At 37.2% G+C, this 15,876-nt stretch overlaps 1 protein-coding gene across 4 annotated transcripts in view; it reads right to left on the bottom strand.

Moving 5' to 3' along the window:
• CAMTA1 (calmodulin binding transcription activator 1) overlaps nucleotides 1–15,501 on the bottom strand; it is a 796,995-nt gene extending 781,494 nt beyond the window's left edge. For 2 of the 4 annotated variants that reach the window (XM_023515181.1, XM_023515183.1), the window contains exons 1-2: nucleotides 15,426–15,491; nucleotides 10,216–10,334 (exon numbers count right to left, since the gene is read on the bottom strand). The gene's annotated coding sequence lies outside the window, so the exon portion shown is untranslated. Of the gene's footprint in view, nucleotides 1–10,215; nucleotides 10,335–15,425 lie in introns of those variants that run through there. The other 2 variants (XR_002774238.1, XM_023515182.1) reach the window with 2 other exon arrangements.
• Nucleotides 15,502–15,876: the final 375 nt, after the last annotated feature.

Raw genomic sequence — 15,876 nt, 5'->3', positions numbered from 1 at the left:
TAATCACCACGCAGCAGGTTCTCTGAATTGCCCGAAAAATGGATTGTTAAAAATTACTGGAAATTGCTTAAATACCAAAAATTTGATTAATAATTAAAGCATTTAACAAAAATGATTCTTACATAAAACACAGTTAAGAAATCTAAATTCTGCTTGATAGTAGGAAAATAAAATAAAATGTTAACATGGACATTCACAACCGCCTTCGGGGGGGGGGGGTGTCTGTCACTACACAGCTGAATGATGTGTCAGGAGAAAATGGGAACTGATTATGTGCCGACCTCAATTTCATAGATCCTGCTTAATTTCAAGCTATTTTAACATACCCTTTCTCAGAAATAGAAAGCAGATGGCATTTCCCCATTTTTTCAATTATAACTTTTAAAAAGTTAAATATATTTAAGTGTTTTCCCCCTTCTCCTTCTGAAAAAAATGTCCCTTTCCAGCCTCTGTTAAGTCAGAGCCCCATCTTCCAAAAGAGACCCTCCCCTATGGCCAGCCCCTTCCTCACACAGAGCTCTAGGAGGGAAGTGTCCCTGCACCCCTCATCCTGGACCTGGCGACCTTCCTTCTTCCCTCACTGCTACACAGGGAGCACCTCTAAACGGAACTGAAAGGATGGAGACTTTACCTCCTTCATGTTTACATGGATGGAGCTGGAACACATTCTTCTTAGCCAAATATCTCAAGAATGGAAGAAAAAGTATCCAATGTACTCAGCCCTACTATGAAACTAGTTTATAGCTTTCATAGGAAAGCTACAACCCAATTACAGCCCAAGAATATGGGAAAAGGGGAGGGGGAGAAGAGGGGAGGGGATTGGTGGGATGATGCCTATGGTTATAAGGGTACATGTGAATCTTTTGAAATGTAGAATATAAATGTCTTAAAACATAAGAAAATGACATGAAGGCTATGTTAACCAGTTTAATGAAAATATTTTAAATTGTATATAAAAATAGCACACTGTACCCCATGACTGTATCAATATACACAGCTATGATTTAATAAAAAAAGAAAGAAAGAAAAGAAAAGAATAAACAAAGTCAAGACATCTGGGGGGAAAAAAACGGAACTGCTTCAGGGGATAAGCTACACTGCAGATGACAGTCTCTTCACATGGAAGGCTTGGCCTGGGCTCCAGAGTTACTTGTTCCAACCCCTCATCACCTGCTTCTCTGACTTTAGGCTACAGGGGCTTCCTTGTTTCCTGAACAAGAGAACTTTCTCCTCCCTCCCTCCCCAGACTTCTTTTCAATCACCATAAAATCAACACAGGGCCTAAGGAGCCTGGAGCCTAAGCCTAGGAGCTGGAGGTTGCTGTGAGCTGTGATGACATGACACTCTACTGAGGGCAACAGAGTGAGACTCTGTCTCTTGAAAAAATTCAACCCAGGACAAAGTGAAGCCTGCCTCAGTGTTTCACTTCTGTTCTACCACAGACACCACCCCCTGGACAAGTGCATTCACATGCAATCTCACCCAGCTTAATCTGTCCAACTTCCCAGAGCTGAAGGTTCTCCCAGTTTCTCCCTTTCTCTCCAAATGTAAGTTCCAGGTTTCTTCTATTATGTATTTATTTCAACTCTACACTCATCAGACCAGTGAACACACGACTACAGAAGCCATCAGAATAACTCATGAAAGCCACATATCTGCCCATAACATCCTTCCTTACACAACATATTTATATCTCATCACATTCACCGCAGCCCATCTGTGGTTTCTCATCCATCTAGAAAGGATTTCTTTCTGTTTTGTTTTTCCATTTGATTTTCTAACTTTCTAAAAGCATTAAAACTGAAAAGTTAGGTTATTTTTCAGAAACTTCTTTAAAAACCTTCATCTGAACTCCATAATTACCAAGATAACAGCATTTATCATGAGAAGCATTTGGTAGCTAGTTAAAAGACTGGAAGGTGGGTAGGCAGGGAGGTAGGTAAGCAGGTGGATTATGACATTCAGCTTTAAGGGCTGAGCCAAATGAAAACGAAAAAGAAAAGGGGAGGGTGGCTATCTTTCATGCCACCTCTTCAAAAACTTTAGGAAAAATTAAAATATGCCTCCACATACCCCCACCACTGCCACTCATGCTTTGAAAGGGCCTCCTATATATCAAGACATTAACAGATACTTTAGATAAATACCAAAAATAAAATCTTTGCATTCCATGACTTTTAAGTACTTACTAACTAAAGACATTTTGAGAAAAAGGCTTTAGAAAGCTCAACTGTATCCCGTGTAGCCAAAGCACACCAAAAGACGTCTGAACGGTATGGAGAGAGAGCACAGCTGAGCCCAAAGTCCACTGGGGCTGAGCAAACACACACATCTAAGAGGAGGCTAAGATTCTTCATCTAAGTGGGTTTCACCAGGGCATTTGTTAGAGACACACATTCTCAGGCCCCACCCAGGACTTGAGCAAAAACTCTGGGGAAAGAGTCCCACAAACATTGTTTGAACAAGCCCTCAAGGCAATTCCGACTCCAGCTCAAGCCTGAAATTCACAAAGCTAAAGAATGCCAGCCTCTCCACACAGCCTTCCCCTTTCCATCTAAGCTGACCTTGCAACAGAACTCAGCTCTCCTCTGTGAAGTCACCACAACCCAGTCACCCACCATTACTGCAAAGAGTGGAGTATTTTATCCTCTCATAACCCATCAAACGCATAAAAATGCATGCACAAGCAATTTTTATCCAACTCAGAAAAACATGGACCCCAAACTGATCCTTCCTTACAACTTAACAAATTTTAAAAGCAACTTTAGGAAACAGCATAATAGATTATCATCAGGACAACCTGTCTGAATTTCAACTCTAGTACCAGGCAGTCTAGAGCAGTGGTTCTCAACCTTCCTAATGCCTCTTAATGCTGCAACCCTTTAATACAGTTCCTCATGTTTTGGTGACCCCCAACCATAAAATTACTTTCATTGCTACTTCATAACTGTAATTTTGCTACTGTTATGAACCATAATGTAAATATCTGATATGCAGGATGTATTTTCATTGTTACAAAGGGGTTGCAACCCACAGGTTGAGAACCGCTAGTCTAGAGACTCAGAAAAGATACCAAAGAAGAGCCTCTAGCTTCGCTGAAAGATGCTTCCCACCTCTAACCCCATCAAGTTCAGAAAGCTGTTGAGGTGATGAAAATGGTCTGGAATTAGGTAGTGGTAATGACTACACAACTTTGTAGACAGACTAAAAATCACTGAATTGTATAATTTAAAATAAAAATAAGTAAAAGGATGATTAATACTAAAAAATAAATAACAAACTGAAATTCCAAGATGGACCCAATCACCTTGCAAGGCCCCACACTCCCAAAATATTCTGAAAGCAATACTCTTTAAAGACAAAGGTCACTAAGCACCACTACCTGAGACTTGAAAGAGGCCGCTGAGCAGTTAGTGTCTTAGCTAACCAGTGGCAGAGTCAAGACTAGAGCCTGCTCCTGAAGCCAGTTCTGTATTCTTTCCATGATAGCAGTGGTTAGGCTCTGTGGAATTATTATCAGGGGTCATGGGTTCATAAGAAAATTTTGACTTCACACCTCAATTTATAATCTGAAAAATTAACAGCAGTAACTAATATTCTAACATACAAATTGATTACTCAAGTTTATGATCTTGCCTTAGTACCCAGTTGTGTCATTTAAATTGTTCTTAGGCTAATGAATAGAAGACTAAATGACATATTTGTACCAAAACCTAACAGTTTTATAGAAATGTTTGCTGTACAAAAAAAGTTTCTCAGTGTAGAGTACATGAGAAAGAGAGCATCACATGTGAAATTCAAAACTCAGTATGATACTCACGTTGCAAAAGACAATTTCGTTTTAGTAAACATCACAATTAACTAACCCTGTTAATATAAATGTTATTAATTTTGTAGTTTGGGGATTTTTTTGGTTTTTTGGTTGGTTTTTTCTTTCTTTTCTGAGACAGAGTCCCACTCTGTTGCCCACGCTAGAGTCCCATGGGGTCAGCCTAGCTCACAGCAACCTCAAACTCCCAGGCTCAAATGATCCTCCTGCCTCAGCTTTCCGAGTAGCTGGGACAACTGGTATATGTTACCAAGTCCAGCTAATTTTTTCATTTTTAGTAGAAATGGCGTCTCCCTCTTGCCCATGCTAGTCTCCAACTCCTGGCCTCAAGGGATCTTGCATAGGCTTCCCAGAATTCTAGAATTAAAGATGTGAGCAACCACACCTGGCCAGTTTTGTAATTTTTTTATATAATGTATATATCTGAGTTTTATATTTATTTGCATAAGAACTCCAAAAATCAAGACATTTACATTGAGTTGTTTTGTGTTTTTACATATTGCATTCACTCAACAAGTTTTTTTTCTTTCTTTTTTTTTTTTGAGACAGTCTCACTATGCCACCCTCGGTTGAGTGCAGTGGCGTTATAGCTCTCAGCAATCTCAAACTCTTGGGCTTAAGCTATTCTCTTGCATCAGCCTCCCTAGTAGCTGGGACTATAGGCACCCACCACAACACTCAGCTATTTTTTTGTTGCCCTTGTCATTGTTGTTTAGCAGGCTGGGGCCAGGTTCAAACCCACTAGCCTAGGTGTATGTGGCCAGTGCTATAACCACTGTGCTATGGGTGCCAAGCTTCAATAAGTATTTATTAAACACAGACTATGGGCAGGTGTTCTTCTCAGTGCTACATACTGAATTACTACAATAAAATATCTTAAGTTAAAAGTGAAGTAGGTCAATAGAAATTTTCCTACCTTTTTTTTTTTTTTTTTTGAGACAGTCTCTCACTTTGTTGCCCTGGTAGAGTGCCATGACATCATAGCTCACAGCAACCTTCCAGCTCTTGGTCTTAAGTGATTCTCTTGCCTCAGCCTCAAAAGTAGTTGAGACTACAGGCACCCACCAAAATGCCCTGCTATTTCTTTGAGACAGGGTCTCGCTCTTGCTCAGGCTGGTTTTAAATTCCTGAGCTCAAGCAATCCACCCACCTTGGCCTCCACAGTGCTAGTATTACAGGCAGGAGCCAATGTCTGGCCTAACAGGAATTTTCTTGCTTAAAGAGAACTTTCTGGCCAGGGACAGGGTGAGCTATGCTGCCACGGCACTCTACCAAGGATGACAAAGTGAGACTCTGTCTCCCCCGCCCCCAAAAAAGAGAGAAAGAACTCTCTTTAACATCTGTTTCTAATTTACCAACATTGCTCTACTCTGCAGGTGTGATTTCCTTCTCTCACCGTTCCTCAGGGCCAACCCTGCCTGATGGAGAAGGACACCTGGCCTGGCTTTTCAATGCATCTGTGATCTGCTTCTGCTACTTCTGGTGCTAAAGTGCATACTTGACACAGGCTGTCTGAGCCTCAGACCTGTAGATTCTGGGATCCATTTATCCTACATCATACTACTAACAGAACCAAAAACTTGTATTTAGCCCAGTTCCTATAAAATCACTGCATCAAACTTGAAACTTGATACCATATGCTGTGTTCAAAAAACCAAACGATATTGCTCTTAAAACTCAACTCTGTATTGTTCACATCTGCGTTTTCATATTTGCAAATTCATCAGAAAAGCACGGCCTGGGCTCAGAATAATCTGGGACCATTCAAACCACTTGCACTGGCAAACTCAAATCAAAACAAAGCCCCACCTCAGGGTTAACTAACTTTCTAAGTCATCAAAGCCAAAATCATTCACTTGCCCTTATGACTGGTGCTTTTCAGCTTAGCTCACCTTTAGTAAGACTGAAGAGTCCTAAATCATCCCCCAAAATGTGTGTCTATATTTCAAACAGATAACACATGCACACACTAACAAAACCAATCATTGAAAAATTACAGCCCTAAACCTAAGCCTTATAAAGTTATACCAAAAAAAAAACCTGAAAATTCAAAAAAACAGTCAAGATTATACACCTACACAAAGAAAAAAAAGGTGACTTATTAAAACAAAATAAATGAAATAAAACATAGTTCAGTAATTCTCACAGTCTTAAAACTCCATATTTCTTACCTAAATATAAAAAGTTGGAAAAGAATTCAGAATTTAAAAGGGTAAGTCTCTTCCTATGAAAAGCATTATGGCAGAGCATGGTGGTCTCCCAGCACTTTGGGAGGCCAAGGCAGAAGGATCACTTAAGGCCAGAAGTTCAAGACTAGCCTAGGCAACATAGCAAGACCCTATCTCTATCAAAAAAAAAAAAAAAGAAAGAAATTGAGAAAGAGTCTTACTGTATTACCCTCAGTAGAGTGCTGTTGCCTCATAGCTCACAGCAACCTCAAACACTTGAGCTTAAGTGATTCTCTTGCCTCAGCCTCCTGAGTAGCTGGGACTACAGGCACCCACCACAACGCCTGGCTATTTTTTTGTTGTAGTTGTCATTGTTGTTTAGCAGGCCCAGGTCGGGTTCCAACCCGCCAGCCCCGGTATATGTGGCCTGCGCCCTAATCACTGAGCCATAGGCACTGAGCCTCTACAAAAAATCTTTTAAAAATTATCTGGGATGGTGGCATGCATCTGTATGTAGTTCTAGGTACCTGGGAGGTTGAGGTGGTTGGATCGCTTAAGCCCCAGAGTTTGAGGCTGCAGTGAGCTATGACTGCCACTGCACTCCAGCCTGGGAAACAGAGCAAGACCCTATCGCCAGCCACGTACACTAGAGCTGGCAGGTTCAAATCCAGCCTGGGCCTGCCAAACAACAATGACAACTACAACCAAAAAAATAGCCAGGCATTGGGGCAGGTGCCTGTGGTCCCAGCTACTTGGGAGGCTGAGGCAAGAGAATCACTTAAGCCCAAGAGTTTGAGGTTGCTGTGAGCTTTGATGCCATAGTACTCTACCCAGGGAGACAGCTTGAGGCTCTGTCTCAAAAAAAAAAAAATGCACATACACACACACACTCGGGGGGGGGGGTTCCTTCAGGCTCTTGGGTGTAGCTTAGGATGTATCAATCTATACTACTATCTACTGAAGACATCTTTGCCATTAAAAAATACATTTAATATGAAAAACTAACCTATGCCAACTAAAAATATTTGATGCAACTTTAAAGATCAGTACAAACTAGAATTTTATTTTGTTTGATTACTCTAGAGAAACTGTATTACAGGAAAAACAAACAAAAGAAAGAACATTAATAGTTCAAAAATAGCACACAAAAATGATTTGAACATATTCAGGGAGAACATATTCATTATAAAAGGTTTGCGGTGCCACATTAGTTTGGATTTGGAAGAATGCCATTTGAAATCTAGATCCAGAGACTGGGGAATGCAGTAGTTGTATTTTAAGTCAAACAGCTAATTAATGACTAAACAAAAGAAATTTCAGTCTGGACAACATGTATGGAGTACTAATATGGGTAATTATGAAGTAGTCATTTATGCAATCAGAAAGTTACATTACCATAATTATTTCTGGCTCTGGGCCTTAAAAATATTAACCTAAAATGCAGAAACCTTATAATAGTTCACCTAATGAAGATGTGAATACCAAACTGGTTCTTTAACAAATGTGCTCTGTGTTTAATATATTCTTTCTCCCCTGCCCTGAATATAAAAATCAGACCTAACCCTCAAGTTACTACACACAGGTACAAAATGTCTACTTTTAATTTATACTTTCTTCATTATTCAGAGCCAACATACAATGATATTCATTATTAAGAATCAAAACTATTTTCCTAAGAGATGAGTGTTTGGCACTTTAAAACAAATCAAGCAAAAATACATTAAGTTTCTTATAACACCTAAAAATGCAAGTGAATAAAGAAGCCAAATCTATAAAACAAAAGTAGAAGTCACCAGTTCAAGATCTTGGAAACGTCAATTTGAAATCGTTGTTTGGGACAGCACTGGGGATAAGGTGAGCCCCCAAGTTGGGCTTCAGGAATCGACCCTCTCAGACCCTCACCTTCCAGCTCTCTGACTCTAGGTACACATTTATTATAACATCTCCATGGCTCCAGTTTCCTCATCTATAACATGAGGATAATCAAGTAACTTTCCTCATTGGATTAATTCAAAGATTAAATGTGATTATTCATGTAAAGGACTCAATAGTGCCTAACATACAATAAATGTTCGGTGACTATTAGCTTCCATAATAGTTCTCATCATCGCTTTGATTTCCTCTGTCATCTTTAAAAACTAGGGAACAATATCAGTGGTTGAGAAAGCATAATCTAAAATCAATGTGTTTATTAGATACAACATTTAATTTATTTTGCAATTGCAAATGACATCCAAGAAAAGTAGGAAGTTTTATATATTTCAATGGGCTAGAAAAGGTTAAAAGTAGCTTAAGTAGGCCCAAAAATCTCTCTTAGCTTCTATGGCAGCAGTTCTCAACCTGTGGGTCTCGACCCCTTTGTAACAATGAAAATACATCCTGCATATCAGATGTTTACATTATGTTTCATAACAGTAGCAAAATTATAGTTATGAAGTAGCAACGAAAATAATTTTATGGCTGGGGTCACCACAACATGAGGAATTGTACTAAAAGGTCTCAGCATTAGGAAGGCTGAGAACCACTGTTCTATGGTCTTCCTTTTAGTGACTTTCAGCTTCACTGAACATTTCCATATGAACCCAAAATACTAGTCCTACATTTACTCTCTTCTACTCCAAACTACATTACAGAAAGGGTTTGCTGAGTACACAAGTGTGGTTTAGATTTATGAGGTCCTTGATTAAAAGCCTAGGCAACAAACAATGAAAGTTCCCAAGAATTAATGAGCAACACAAAAGAAATTAAGCTCAGAGATAGGCCCTGTCAAGTGTGCTATCTTGGTCAAATTATTTCACTTTTTTCCTACACACCCTCAACTCTAAAAGGAAATATTATCCACTTTGCAATATTATTGTAGTACAAGGCTTAGAAATAATTAAAGTACCCAGTCACTATTAAAGAACAGGTGCTCAGCGAGTGAGTGAACACAATCTCACTCTCTCAACACACACACACACAGTCGAAAAGCTATGTTTCCTCAAGTAACCACAAATACTTAAAGACAAGAAAAGTACGGAGGAGTTCCATTATACCCAGGAATTCAACTCTACACACTCAGCAGAGACTTTTGATAGAGTAACGATCTATGATTAAGACTACTTTTCAGCATATTTATTTTATTTTTATGTTCTAAAATGCCTGAAATGACTGTTCAAACAACAGTCCTCTAAACAAGCTAATGTTTGTTTAAACAAAAGTATTCTGAGAAGGAAACATAATTTATGCTAATGATCAAACTATATACATACTAAAGAATTTTCAAATCAGCTGAGATAGGGTAACAACAAAGCTGTAAGGTTCTAGTGAGTACCTAAATCTGCAACCTGTGTGTGGTAAGTCAAGAAACCTTCAACCGGATAGCCTCCCACAACTCAGAACAAAAGCGTTCTTAATCAAGAATGGGTAGCACAAAAGAATCTTTCAAAAATAAGGCTCAGCAGATACAGGGGTAGGATACTATGTTTATCTGAACTGGAAAGTAAATGTTGAACCAGCAACACAAATGGATTTAGACCAACTTGGCAAAACCAGTAACCTCAGTCGTTTGAATCAAAGGACTACAGTTCCCAAACTGATGGATGGACACATACCCAATTTCATCACCACACTAAATGGGTTATTACCCTAAATTGAAATATTCACATTTCAAAATAGAAAAGATGACCAAGTAACCCATCCTAACCCCTGGATTAAAATTTACCAGAAAGGAAAACATCTAGAAAGATAAATTCATGTTCATTCTACTTGATCTGTCTACTTTCTAACTAGATGCCAAATAATAATCTACGACACAACCTTCATTCTTAATAAAAATCTCTATCACTAAGCAAACTTTCGTTAGCAGACAGGACTAAGAGCTGTTTTGTTAATAAGCAGCCTTGCCCTTTCCAATTCCACAGAACACGGGGGCTGTATATATATTAATTCATGACAACACAGGAATTAATGTTTAACTGACATGCAGAGTTAACCACCAAATGCAAGACACCAAAATGCAAGAAAATACAAATACACAAATTCATGCTACCTGAAGCCAAGCAGATCAGAGACAGATCAAGAAATAGTTGGTTCCTGTCAAATCCAGCTTAAATCCTGTTTACAACTCTCTAGTTCAAAATTTTAAATTTAAAGCTAATACACAATAGTGCTCTGCAAAATGACCTAGTAAGTTTGCCCCTAAAGTAATTATACCCCTAAAAAAAGAAAGGTATCTACCTCATTAGTGTTCCATCGGTGCCTCTCTTTTGGTAAACTTGAACATTTCGGCAGACATTCAAGCAGCTTTTTCGGTAAAAAGATTTTTACATGACTACTATTGCTGTTCCCATGATCATCTATAAAGAAGAAAACAATAAATTCAGAGAAAATAATAGAGAAAATCTCCTTTTATGTACACTGGCAAGGTCAGAAATAGCTCAGTTTAGTCAACGTGAGACCAAGAACATCAGAAGGCCCCTTCCTTCCTTTCAGTTAGTAGCACTCATTTACACTGTTATCAGATAGCTGGCAGCAGGAATCTGGTCAAGAGGTTCTAAAATGGGATCAGGCTTTTGCTCCAGGACAAGTGAGTAGACAGGGAAAATCCCGGCAGCTGCCCCTAACGAAAATATTACTTTTAAAGGCTCTTTCCCCACATTTCCATGAAGCCCACAGAATTTGTAATATTATTTAACTTCACAAAACGCAGAAATGTTCTTTTTATTTATTTTTATTTTTTTACTTTTTTTGAGATAGAGTCTGACTCTGTTGCCCTCAGTAGAGTGCCGTGGCTTCACAGCTCACCTCAAACTCTTGGGCTTTAAATGATTCTCTTGCCTCTGCCTCCCAAGTAGCTGGGACTACAGGTGCCCACCACAATGCCCAGCTATTTTTGCTGTAGTTGTCATTGTTGTTTAGCAGGCCTGGGCTAGGTTTGAACCCACCAGCCCCGGTGTATGTGGTCAGCCAGCTAACCACTGAGCTATAGGCGCAAAGCCAGAAATTGTTTATTAACCAGCTGAAAAACTTTTAGATAACAATCATAGTAAAATATGGCTATTTTATTTATAAACTAATACTGTCTCATCCCCAAGAATAAAAATGAGATTTATCCTTTAAAAAGCAAATAAAAGATCTTATAAATATAAAGGATTTAAACTTGCAGTTAACTACCAGGGCAATACAGAAGCTGGCCTTTCTAGCCTGAATCTAAAAACTTATCATTTTAATTAAGTTAATTTACATACACATATCTATAAAATTAATGTATTTCATCAAAATGTAACTCTCCTAAATGAATTACAGAAAGATTAATTACATGCAGACTAGATGGTACGTCTTACTACCTAATAATCAGTCTACCCAATGCACTCTAGAAGAGAAAATTTCCTTACATAACATTTCATTCATTTACTTACTTACCTATCGTTTATTATTTCACTCCTACAACAAAGTTCCTTTGCCTGGCTCAAAATTTCTTGTCAGTTTTGGCATATTTAGGTCAAAGTTTCAAATTACTCACTCTAGCTTTTTTTCTTTTAATGCTAAATAAAATCCCCAATATCCAAAGGGTACAATGGATAACTAGGTGCTAACAAACAACACATTAAAACATAAAAGTCTAATTTTGTTCCAGTAAAGTCATAGGTCAAAAAACTTTTCCTGATACTAGTAAGATATAATAAAAATAATGAACTCAAGAGTCCAAGACTCTGGCCCATTTCTGCTACTTTCTAATTGTGTGACCTTGGGTAAGTTACTTAATACTTTCAGTTTTCTCAAATCAAGGAGATTAGATGATCTCTAGCTCCCCAGACACAAACTGCTATCAAAGTTAGTGTCATTAGATAACTTAATATGCCTTACCTTATGCTTTAAGGGGCCTTACGAGGCAATCTCACATAGGTAGACAGGTATTAGTTCATAATGTGAAAAGTGAAATACATATTTTTCCAATTATTTGCTATAATTTTTTAGCATGCTCTATTATTTGAACATGTAAAAAACATAAAAATATAAAAAACTATTTTCTAAGGTCACAGAATATGCTCCAAACATTTTTCATCTGATTAACACATTTCTTCTCAAGTCTCAAGGAAAAGACCTTAAAAGAAAAATATTGGGCATAGAAATAAAGTCTAAAGAAATTTACTACATCATACAGAAATATTTTATAGGAATGAACTTAAGAGAGTTTTAGCGTACTAAATCTTTTTTGGTCCATGAACTACATAACCAATTGAATTATAATACCCATACTTTATTTCTATAAGCAGCATAAAAACTTAAAAACTGACTGCTTTTAGGAATCCCAGATTTTAATTTGATAACAAAAAAGATTAAAATTTTTAAAAATCTTGTTATGAAACCAAAAGGAAAATGTTCAATTAAAAGAAAGTTCTATATTAATTACACACCTGTAATCTCATGCGTTTATGTATGTACCCTGCACTCCATCCTCCCAAGGGAGGTACCACGGGCCATAAAACTTTAAAGCGGAGAATACCAAATCACATGAGCCTTCACCTCCCTTCTCTCTTCCCCTAAAATAGTTTTATCTTCATTTTTTAAAATCTCTCATGATGCGTATGATTCTGAAAGTAGAAGTGAAATTCTAAAATCTATATTCAATTTAAATATTCAACATTTACAGGGCACCTTTTATGAAAATAGCACTATACTTGGTACTTGATCAATGGGCTCACTCTGAATTGTATGAATAGTTGTTAACTCTGAAAAAGCTATTTGTTTAGAGTCTAATTCTGAACATTTGTGAAAAGAATATTAAACCCCAACTACTAGTCTATTAGTACTGGTTTTGATCAAAATCTGATGTTAATTTTCAGTCCTTTTAGCCTCTCTGAGGAATCCAGCTGCCCTGCAGTGTGTGTGTTTGTGTGTGTATGTACGTGTACGTATATATATGTAGTGTGTGTATGTGTGTGTTTACTGGATAGGTACTCTTCTCAATAGCACAGATTAAGTGCTCAGGTACCAAAGGCTTCAAAAGAGGACCAGAAGAGCTGAATAAGCACCATCCTCGATCCAATTTCCAAATATCTCAATCTCCCAAAAGGTGAGGCCAGGGCTTCAATGGGAACAGAGTACGACCAGCCAATGGGCTCCCCTTAATCAGTTTTTAGTTGTGCCAGTTCCAGAATTTTAGGTTCATGTTGAATATAAACAGAATGTTTTAAGAAACATAACAAATAGGTATATTTTCCCACCATGCATTATGAAGATGGCAATTTCAATACTGAGAAAAGATTATGAACTCAAATAGGCAAAATCTTAAAACTCTTATTTTTAAATTTCAGTGTTTCCAGTTGGAATGTGATAAAGAATAACTTTGCTTTTATACTAGAAAAGAACTATTCACATAGTTATACTGTATAAAAATGTGTTTTTTTAATTAAAAGCTATTTTTAATGTGTTTAGCATTAACTACAAATGATAAAATAATTAAATGCATGTGCCAGTTTTTAAATCCTAATAAGAGTATCCTGCCTTAATAAAAATAAAATTTAGCTGTACACTCGTTTACAAATGCATCTCAGTATTCAATCCAAATAGTTAAACTCTGACACTGCAAAATGGAAGTCTCAACCAAATGACAATAAAACATTTAATTATCATTATCCAACAGAATGTGCATGTATGATATATGACTTTACAAAATAATTTTCTAACCTACTTCACAATAAAAAAATAACTAGTGAAGCTCTTAAAACTGACAGATGATTCACTTGGTTGACAGCTATAATTTTAGAGAATGAATTTCAACCTTCAAGTATTTTCCAAATGATAATTTTAGAAGCACAGTATAATTTAACTTAAATTTTCTCAACTATACAAAAACTGTTCATTCACTTAGTGAATTAGGCAAAAAGAATTCTTGTTTTCATGTTTTGTTTCTCAAAAACAAGATTCACACTGCCAAATCCTTTATTTAAATCCAAAGAAATGTATTTGACTTTTTCTTGGAATACTCTGTGACTTCTGCCAGGTAAATTACAGCTATACTCTAACCTAGAAATAATACATCCATTTTATTTTTATTTGGTTCATAATTAACATAAGTAATTTTGGTTGTATGAATGATGACAAACGCTGCTATTCAATCAAGTTGATTATGATTAATCTCTCAACCTCTAGACCAAACTGTTCAAAATAAGTTGGTGTAACAGTGTATCAAATTGCTAAATCTTATTGGAAATATATTTGATCAACAACTTGGAGTGGTAAATTAAAAGGAAGCACTACAATTCTGTTTATCTCTAATTATTGTGTGTTTAGATTTAATTAGTAGGCTAGGAACTGATTCAGAAAAACATAAGTATGTATTGTTATATTCAAGGCAGCACAGTGCTCACAGCAGCAAGCACTGCCATCCCTAACCTAAGACCTTCAGATCACTAACATCCAAAAAGAAGCATTAATTAAGCACCATGTGCCAAGCACTGATCTGATTTTACATTATTCTTTTTTAAACAAAATCCTAAACAAATTAAATTCAGTTAATTCCAAAAGATTTATAAAAGGGTTTAAAAAAATAGCTTAAGTAGAAAAACATAATAAGCTTTACTACTTAATAATCCATTTCCTTTTCTTAGAGTTGTATGATCACCAAATCTTCCCCTTTCTATTTTTAGGTGGCCCAGATTTACCCTTTTCCTGTCAATCATTACCAAATCTCTGGTCCAGATTTAGGTTGTCTCATAATTAAGGTTCAATAAACTTCTATTTATATGCATTTGCATTTTCAATCTAAAAATATGTGGGTGAGGGCAGATAAAGAAGGGCATGGAAGTCCTCTAATTAGTCACTTCAGTTTGGATTTCAGGGTATCCTCTCCTGTTCCATTTCATTCAATTCCAACTTGAGCTTTGTGTTATCAAGTAAATCTAACTTCCATTATTTTTTAGGGGGTAAATATCTGTGGGACTCTACTCTCAACTAGGCATCTAGAAAAGATTTTACATTGCACTACCTCACGTTAAAACATAAGGGCTTAATTAACCCAATTTTACTGATGAGGAAATCTGACATTCAGGTTAATGTGTCACAGCTTCTAGTGGCTCAGTTGGGATGCAAACATGACCTGTGGCTTTTCCCACAGTATCACACAACTCCTACTCTAAGTCATCTGATATAGGACACTAGAATTATAGAACTCTTATATCAGTATCAAAAATTGTAGAGAACTTCGACTTTTCTATGTAATTAAATCTTTCAGTTTTTAATCCCCACAGAAACTTTAGGAGAAAAACATTCTTTTTACTCGCCCAGAAGGATTAAGTAACTCATCTAAGATCACACAGCAGTTAAATGCAGAACCTAGGTGTCCTGAGTCCTGGCCGAAGGTCGTTCCCACTGCACTAGATGATGGAATGACTCACTGCCAAGCCCACCCCTTCCTGTAAGTCAAAAGCTTTTTCAAATCCTACCTTCTATAGGTGGCACGGTGTTGAGAACACAGTAGGTGCTAGTTCCGCAGAATACACTTTGGGAAACGCTCTAAGGAAACAGAAAATAAAATGTAAAACTAATCTTTGAAAGAGATATATTCTGGCTCTTCTGTGATATTCCTGCCAAAGATGCAAAACCTGATATCTAATCATAAGGAAACATCAGACAAATCCAAATTCAGGGACATTTCACAAAATGACTGGCCTGCACGCCTCCATGGTCTCTAGGTCATGGAAGTCAAAAAGGGCTAAGAACTGTTCTGCAGAAAAGGAGAATGAAGAGAACAGATTGGGACCCATGGTTCTGATTAGACATTTTTCTACAAATGTCACTGCTGGGTAAACTGGCAAAAGTGGAAATGTCTCGATGTTAACTTCCTGATTTTGATTACTGTATAGTGGTTATGGAGAAGAAATGTTCTTAATTTTA

This window comes from Otolemur garnettii, unplaced genomic scaffold (genome assembly GCF_000181295.1).
Source record: "Otolemur garnettii isolate 467f Iridium unplaced genomic scaffold, OtoGar3 scaffold00067, whole genome shotgun sequence".
In the NCBI taxonomy this organism is placed as follows: Eukaryota; Metazoa; Chordata; class Mammalia; order Primates; family Galagidae; genus Otolemur; species Otolemur garnettii.
The sequence above is the reverse complement of the archived record's forward strand: the minus strand, read 5'-3'. Positions and strand labels throughout refer to the sequence as shown.